At 33.2% G+C, this 7,558-nt stretch overlaps 2 non-coding genes across 2 annotated transcripts; both read left to right on the forward strand.

The window, feature by feature from the left end:
- Window positions 1-725: 725 nt before the first annotated feature.
- On the forward strand, window positions 726-797 carry TRNAK-CUU. Its single transcript has one exon. It is a non-coding gene; the product is annotated as a tRNA-Lys (tRNA).
- A 1,024-nt stretch (window positions 798-1,821) lies between these two features.
- TRNAK-CUU lies at window positions 1,822-1,893 on the forward strand. Its single transcript has one exon. It is a non-coding gene; the product is annotated as a tRNA-Lys (tRNA).
- Window positions 1,894-7,558: the final 5,665 nt, after the last annotated feature.

A 7,558-nucleotide genomic window follows, 5' to 3' on the forward strand; every position in this document is an offset into this window, starting at 1 on the left:
ACTAATGCGTTAATTCTGTTTGATATATCTTGTAAGAAAATGAATTTCTGTATTATTTTTTATGTAACTACAGCAATGGAATTTTGGATGTTCATTGTCACAAAACTAAAAGTTAGTTTTATCAATATTACAAGTCCAACAAATAGTTATAAGAAAATTGATTATCATTGTTCATAGCCTGTTTTGCTCAGTCGGTACAGCGCAAGGCTCTAAACCTTGTGGTCCTGGGTTCAAGTCCAGGGTGGGCGTTTAGACTTGAGATGCATCAATAATTAATTATCAAAGATTTCCCAATAAACATTTAATTGATTGCTATATTTTTTAAGAAAAAATATTTTCAATTTTTTAATGTATCTACAATAAGGGAATATTGGATGTTCATTCTCACAATACAAAAAGTTAGTTTTATCAATATTACAAGTGCACAAATAGTTATAAGAAAATTGATAATCATCGTTCGTTGCCCGTCTAGCTCAGTCGGTAGAGCGCAAGGATCTTAACCTTGTGGTCCTGGGCTGAAGCCCCAGGGTGGGCGTTTAGACTTGATTTCTAATGCGTTAATTCTGATTGTTATATTTGTAAGAAAAATGAATTTCCATATTATTTTTTTTGTAACTACACCAATGGAATATTGGATGTTTATTTCACAAACAAAAAAAAGTTAGTTTTATCAATATTACAAGTCTGTCAAATAATTATAGGAAAATTGACTTTTATTGTTTGTTGCCGCCTAGCTCAGTCGGTAGAGCGCAAGGCTCTTAACCTTGTGGTCCTGGGTTCAAGTCCCAGGGTGGGCGTTTAGACTTGAGATGCATCAAGAATTAATTATGAAAGATTTCCCCAATAAACATTTAATTGATTGCTATATTTTTTATGAAAAAGTATTTCCAGTTTTTTAACGTATCTACAATAAGGGAATATTGGATGCTCATTCTCACAATACAAAAAGTTAGTTTTATCAATATTACAAGTGCACCAAATAGTTATAAGAAAATGGATAATCATCGTTCGTTGCCCCTCTAGCTCAGTCAGTAGAGCGCAAGACTCTTAACCTTGAGGTCCTGGGATGAAGCACCGGGCGTTTAGACTTGTTTACTAATGCGTTAATTCTGTTTGATATATCTTGTAAGAAAAATGAATTTCTGTATTATTTTTTATGTAACTACAGCAATGGAATTTTGGATGTTCATTGTCACAAAACTAAAAGTTAGTTTTATCAATATTACAAGTCCAACAAATAGTTATAAGAAAATTGATTATCATTGTTCATAGCCTGTTTTGCTCAGTCGGTACAGCGCAAGGCTCTAAACCTTGTGGTCCTGGGTTCAAGTCCCAGGGTGGGCGTTTAGACTTGAGATGCATCAATAATTAATTATCAAAGATTTCCCCAATAAACATTTAATTGATTGCTATATTTTTAAGAAAAAATATTTTCAATTTTTAATGTATCTACAATAAGGGAATATTGGATGTTCATTCTCACAATACAAAAAGTTAGTTTTATCAATATTACAAGTGCACCAAATAGTTATAAGAAAATTGATAATCATCGTTCGTTGCCCGTCTAGCTCAGTCGGTAGAGCGCAAGGATCTTAACCTTGTGGTCCTGGGCTGAAGCCCCAGGGTGGGCGTTTAGACTTGATTTCTAATGCGTTAATTCTGATTGTTATAACTTGTAAGAAAAATGAATCTCCATATTATTTTTTTTTGTAACTACATCAATGGAATATTGGATGTTTATTTTCACAAAACAAAAAGTTAGTTTTATCATATTACAAGTCTGTCAAATAATTATAGGAAAATTGACTTTTATTGTTTGTTGCCGCCTAGCTCAGTCGGTAGAGCGCAAGGCTCTTAACCTTGTGGTCCTGGGTTCAAGTCCCAGGGTGGGCGTTTAGACTTGAGATGCATCAAGAATTAATTATGAAAGATTTCCCCAATAAACATTTAATTGATTGCTATATTTTTTATGAAAAAGTATTTCCAGTTTTTTAACGTATCTACAATAAGGGAATATTGGATGCTCATTCTCACAATACAAAAAGTTAGTTTTATCAATATTACAAGTGCACCAAATAGTTATAAGAAAATGGATAATCATCGTTCGTTGCCCCTCTAGCTCAGTCAGTAGAGCGCAAGACTCTTAACCTTGAGGTCCTGGGATGAAGCACCGGGCGTTTAGACTTGTTTACTAATGCGTTAATTCTGTTTGATATATCTTGTAAGAAAAATGAATTTCTGTATTATTTTTTATGTAACTACAGCAATGGAATTTTGGATGTTCATTGTCACAAAACTAAAAGTTAGTTTTTTCAATATTACAAGTCCAACAAATAGTTATAAGAAAATTGATTATCATTGTTCATAGCCTGTTTTGCTCAGTCGGTACAGCGCAAGGCTCTAAACCTTGTGGTCCGGGGTTCAAGTCCCAGGGTGGGCGTTTAGACTTGAGATGCATCAATAATTAATTATCAAAGATTTCCCCAATAAACATTTAATTGATTGCTATATTTTTTAAGAAAAAATATTTTCAATTTTTTAATGTATCTACAATAAGGGAATATTGGATGTTCATTCTCACAATACAAAAAGTTAGTTTTATCAATATTACAAGTGCACCAAATAGTTATAAGAAAATTGATAATCATCGTTCGTTGCCCGTCTAGCTCAGTCGGTAGAGCGCAAGGATCTTAACCTTGTGGTCCTGGGCTGAAGCCCCAGGGTGGGCGTTTAGACTTGATTTCTAATGCGTTAATTATGATTGTTATATCTTGAAAGAAAAATGAATTTCCATATTATTTTTTTATGTAACTACACCAATGGAATATTGGATGTTTATTGTCACAAAACAAAAAGTGAGTTTTATCAATATTACAAGTCTGTCAAATAATTATAGGAAAATTGACTTTTATTGTTTGTTGTCCGTCTAGCCAGTCGATAGAGCGCAAGGCTCTTAACCTTGTGGTCCTGGGTTCAAGTCCCAGGGTGGGCGTTTAGACTTGAGATGCATCAAGAATTAATTATGAAAGATTTCCCCAATAAACATTTAATTGATTGCTATATTTTTTATGAAAAAGTATTTCCAGTTTTTTAACGTATCTACAATAAGGGAATATTGGATGCTCATTCTCACAATACAAAAAGTTAGTTTTATCAATATTACAAGTGCACCAAATAGTTATAAGAAAATGGATAATCATCGTTCGTTGCCCCTCTAGCTCAGTCAGTAGAGCGCAAGACTCTTAACCTTGAGGTCCTGGGATGAAGCACCGGGCGTTTAGACTTGTTTACTAATGCGTTAATTCTGTTTGATATATCTTGTAAGAAAAATGAATTTCTGTATTATTTTTTATGTAACTACAGCAATGGAATTTTGGATGTTCATTGTCACAAAACTAAAAGTTAGTTTTATCAATATTACAAGTCCAACAAATAGTTATAAGAAAATTGATTATCATTGTTCATAGCCTGTTTTGCTCAGTCGGTACAGCGCAAGGCTCTAAACCTTGTGGTCCTGGGTTCAAGTCCCAGGGTGGGCGTTTAGACTTGAGATGCATCAATAATTAATTATCAAAGATTTCCCCAATAAACATTTAATTGATTGCTATATTTTTTTAAGAAAAATATTTTCAATTTTTTAATGTATCTACAATAAGGGAATATTGGATGTTCATTCTCACAATACAAAAAGTTAGTTTTATCAATATTACAAGTGCACCAAAATAGTTATAAGAAAATTGATAATCATCGTTCGTTGCCCGTCTAGCTCAGTCGGTAGAGCGCAAGGATCTTAACCTTGTGGTCCTGGGCTGAAGCCCAGGGTGGGCGTTTAGACTTGATTTCTAATGCGTTAATTCTGATTGTTATAACTTGTAAGAAAAATGAATTCTCCATATTATTTTTTTTTGTAACTACATCAATGAATATTGGATGTTTATTTTCAACAAAACAAAAAGTTAGTTTTATCAATATTACAAGTCTGTCAAATAATTATAGGAAAATTGACTTTTATTGTTTGTTGGCCGCCTAGCTCAGTCGGTAGAGCGCCAAGGCTCTTAACCTTGTGGTCCTGGGTTCAAGTCCCAGGGTGGGCGTTTGGACTTGAGATGCATCAAGAATTAATTATGAAAGATTTCCCCAATAAACATTTAATTGATTGCTATATTTTTTATGAAAAAGTATTTCAAGTTTTTTAACGTATCTACAATAAGGGAATATTGGATGCTCATTCTCACAATACAAAAAGTTAGTTTTTATCAATATTACAAGTGCACCAAATAGTTATAAGAAAATGGATAATCATCGTTCGTTTACCCCTCTAGCTCAGTCAGTAGAGCGCAAGACTCTTAACCTTGAGGTCCTGGGATGAAGCACCGGGCGTTTAGACTTGTTTACTAATGCGTTAATTCTGTTTGATATATCTTGTAAGAAAAATGAATTTCTGTATTATTTTTTATGTAACTACAGCAATGGAATTTTGGATGTTCATTGTCACAAAATAAAAGTTAGTTTTATCAATATTACAAGTCCAACAAATAGTTATAAGAAAATTGATTATCATTGTTCATAGCCTGTTTTTGCTCAGTCGGTACAGCGCAAGGCTCTAAACCTTGTGGTCCTGGGTTCAAGTCCAGGGTGGGCGTTTAGACTTGAGATGCATCAATAATTAATTATCAAAGATTTCCCCAATAAACATTTAATTGATTGCTATATTTTTTAAGAAAAAATATTTTCAATTTTTTAATGTATCTACAATAAGGGAATATTGGATGTTCATTCTCACAATACAAAAAGTTAGTTTTATCAATATTACAAGTGCACCAAATAGTTATAAGAAAATTGATAATCATCGTTCGTTGCCCGTCTAGCTCAGTCGGTAGAGCGCAAGGATCTTAACCTTGTGGTCCTGGGCTGAAGCCCCAGGGTGGGCGTTTAGACTTGATTTCTAATGCGTTAATTCTGATTGTTATAACTTGTAAGAAAAATGAATCTCCATATTATTTTTTTTTGTAACTACATCAATGGAATATTGGATGTTTATTTTCACAAAACAAAAAGTTAGTTTTATCAATATTTCAAGTCTGTCAAATAATTATAGGAAAATTGACTTTTATTGTTTGTTGCCGCCTAGCTCAGTCGGTAGAGCGCAAGGCTCTTAACCTTGTGGTACCTGGGTTCAAGTCCCAGGGTGGGCGTTTAGACTTGAGATGCATCAATAATGAATTATGAAAGATTTCCCCAATAAACATTTAATTGATTGCTATATTTTTTATGAAAAAGTATTTCCAGTTTTTTAACGTATCTACAATAAGGGAATATTGGATGCTCATTCTCACAATACAAAAAGTTAGTTTTATCAATATTACAAGTGCACCAAATAGTTATAAGAAAATGGATAATCATCGTTCGTTGCCCCTCTAGCTCAGTCAGTAGAGCGCAAGACTCTTAACCTTGAGGTCCTGGGATGAAGCACCGGGCGTTTAGACTTGATTACTAATGCGTTAATTCTGTTTGATATATCTTGTAAGAAAAATGAATTTCTGTATTATTTTTTATGTAACTACAGCAATGGAATTTTGGATGTTCATTGTCACAAAACTAAAAAGTTAGTTTTTTCAATATTACAAGTCCAACAAATAGTTATAAGAAAATTGATTATCATTGTTCATAGCCTGTTTTGCTCAGTCGGTACAGCGCAAGGCTCTAAACCTTGTGGTCCTGGGTTCAAGTCCCAGGGTGGGCGTTTAGACTTGAGATGCATCAATAATTAATTATCAAAGATTTCCCCAATAAACATTTAATTGATTGCTATATTTTTTAAGAAAAATATTTTCAATTTTTTAATGTATCTACAATAAGGGAATATTGGATGTTCATTCTCACAATACAAAAGTTAGTTTTATCAATATTACAAGTGCACCAAATAGTTATAAGAAAATTGATAATCATCGTTCGTTGCCCGTCTAGCTCAGTCGGTAGAGCGCAAGGATCTTAACCTTGTGGTCCTGGGCTGAAGCCCCAGGGTGGGCGTTTAGACTTGATTTCTAAATGCGTTAATTATGATTGTTATATCTTGAAAGAAAATGAATTTCCATATTATTTTTTTATGTAACTACACCAATGGAATATTGGATGTTTATTGTCACAAAACAAAAAGTGAGTTTTATCAATATTACAAGTCTGTCAAATAATTATAGGAAAATTGACTTTTATTGTTTGTTGTCCGCTAGCTCAGTCGATAGAGCGCAAGGCTCTTAACCTTGTGGTCCTGGGTTCAAGTCCCAGGGTGGGCGTTTAGACTTGAGATGCATCAAGAATTAATTATGAAAGATTTCCCAATAAACATTTAATTGATTGCTATATTTTTTATGAAAAAGTATTTCCAGTTTTTTAACGTATCTACAATAAGGGAATATTGGATGCTCATTCTCACAATACAAAAAGTTAGTTTTATCAATATTACAAGTGCACCAAATAGTTATAAGAAAATGGATAATCATCGTTCGTTGCCCTCTAGCTCAGTCAGTAGAGCGCAAGACTCTTAACCTTGAGGTCCTGGGATGAAGCACCGGGCGTTTAGACTTGTTTACTAATGCGTTAATTCTGTTTGATATATCTTGTAAGAAAAATGAATTTCTGTATTTTTTTATGTAACTACAGCAATGGAATTTTGGATGTTCATTGTCACAAAACTAAAAGTTAGTTTTATCAATATTACAAGTCAACAAATAGTTATAAGAAAATTGATTATCATTGTTCATAGCCTGTTTTGCTCAGTCGGTACAGCGCAAGGCTCTAAACCTTGTGGTCCTGGGTTCAAGTCCCAGGGTGGGCGTTTAGACTTGAGATGCATCAATAATTAATTATCAAAGATTTCCCCAATAAACATTTAATTGATTGCTATATTTTTTAAGAAAAAATATTTTCAATTTTTTAATGTATCTACAATAAGGGAATATTGGATGTTCATTCTCACAATACAAAAAAGTTAGTTTTATCAATATTACAAGTGCACCAAATAGTTATAAGAAAATGGATAATCATCGTTCGTTGCCCTCTAGCTCAGTCAGTAGAGCGCAAGACTCTTAACCTTGAGGTCCTGGGATGAAGCCCGGGCGTTTAGACTTGTTTACTAATGCGTTAATTCTGTTTGATATATCTTGTAAGAAAAATGAATTTCTGTATTATTTTTTATGTAACTACAGCAATGGAATTTTGGATGTTCATTGTCACAAAACAAAAAAGTTAGTTTTCAATATTACAAGTCCAACAATAGTTATAGAAAAATTGATTATCATTGTTCATAGCCTGTTTTGCTCAGTCGGTACAGCGCAAGGCTCTAAACCTTGTGGTCCTGGGTTCAAGTCCCAGGGTGGGCGTTTAGACTTGAGATGCATCAATAATTAATTATCAAAGATTTCCCAATAAACATTTAATTGATTGCTATATTTTTTAAGAAAAAATATTTTCAATTTTTAATGTATCTACAATAAGGGAATATTGGATGTTCATTCTCACAATACAAAAGTTAGTTTTATCAATATTACAAGTGCACCAA

This window comes from Ipomoea nil, unplaced genomic scaffold, assembly GCF_001879475.1.
Source record: "Ipomoea nil cultivar Tokyo-kokei standard unplaced genomic scaffold, Asagao_1.1 scaffold2448, whole genome shotgun sequence".
NCBI classification, from domain to species: Eukaryota; Viridiplantae; Streptophyta; class Magnoliopsida; order Solanales; family Convolvulaceae; genus Ipomoea; species Ipomoea nil.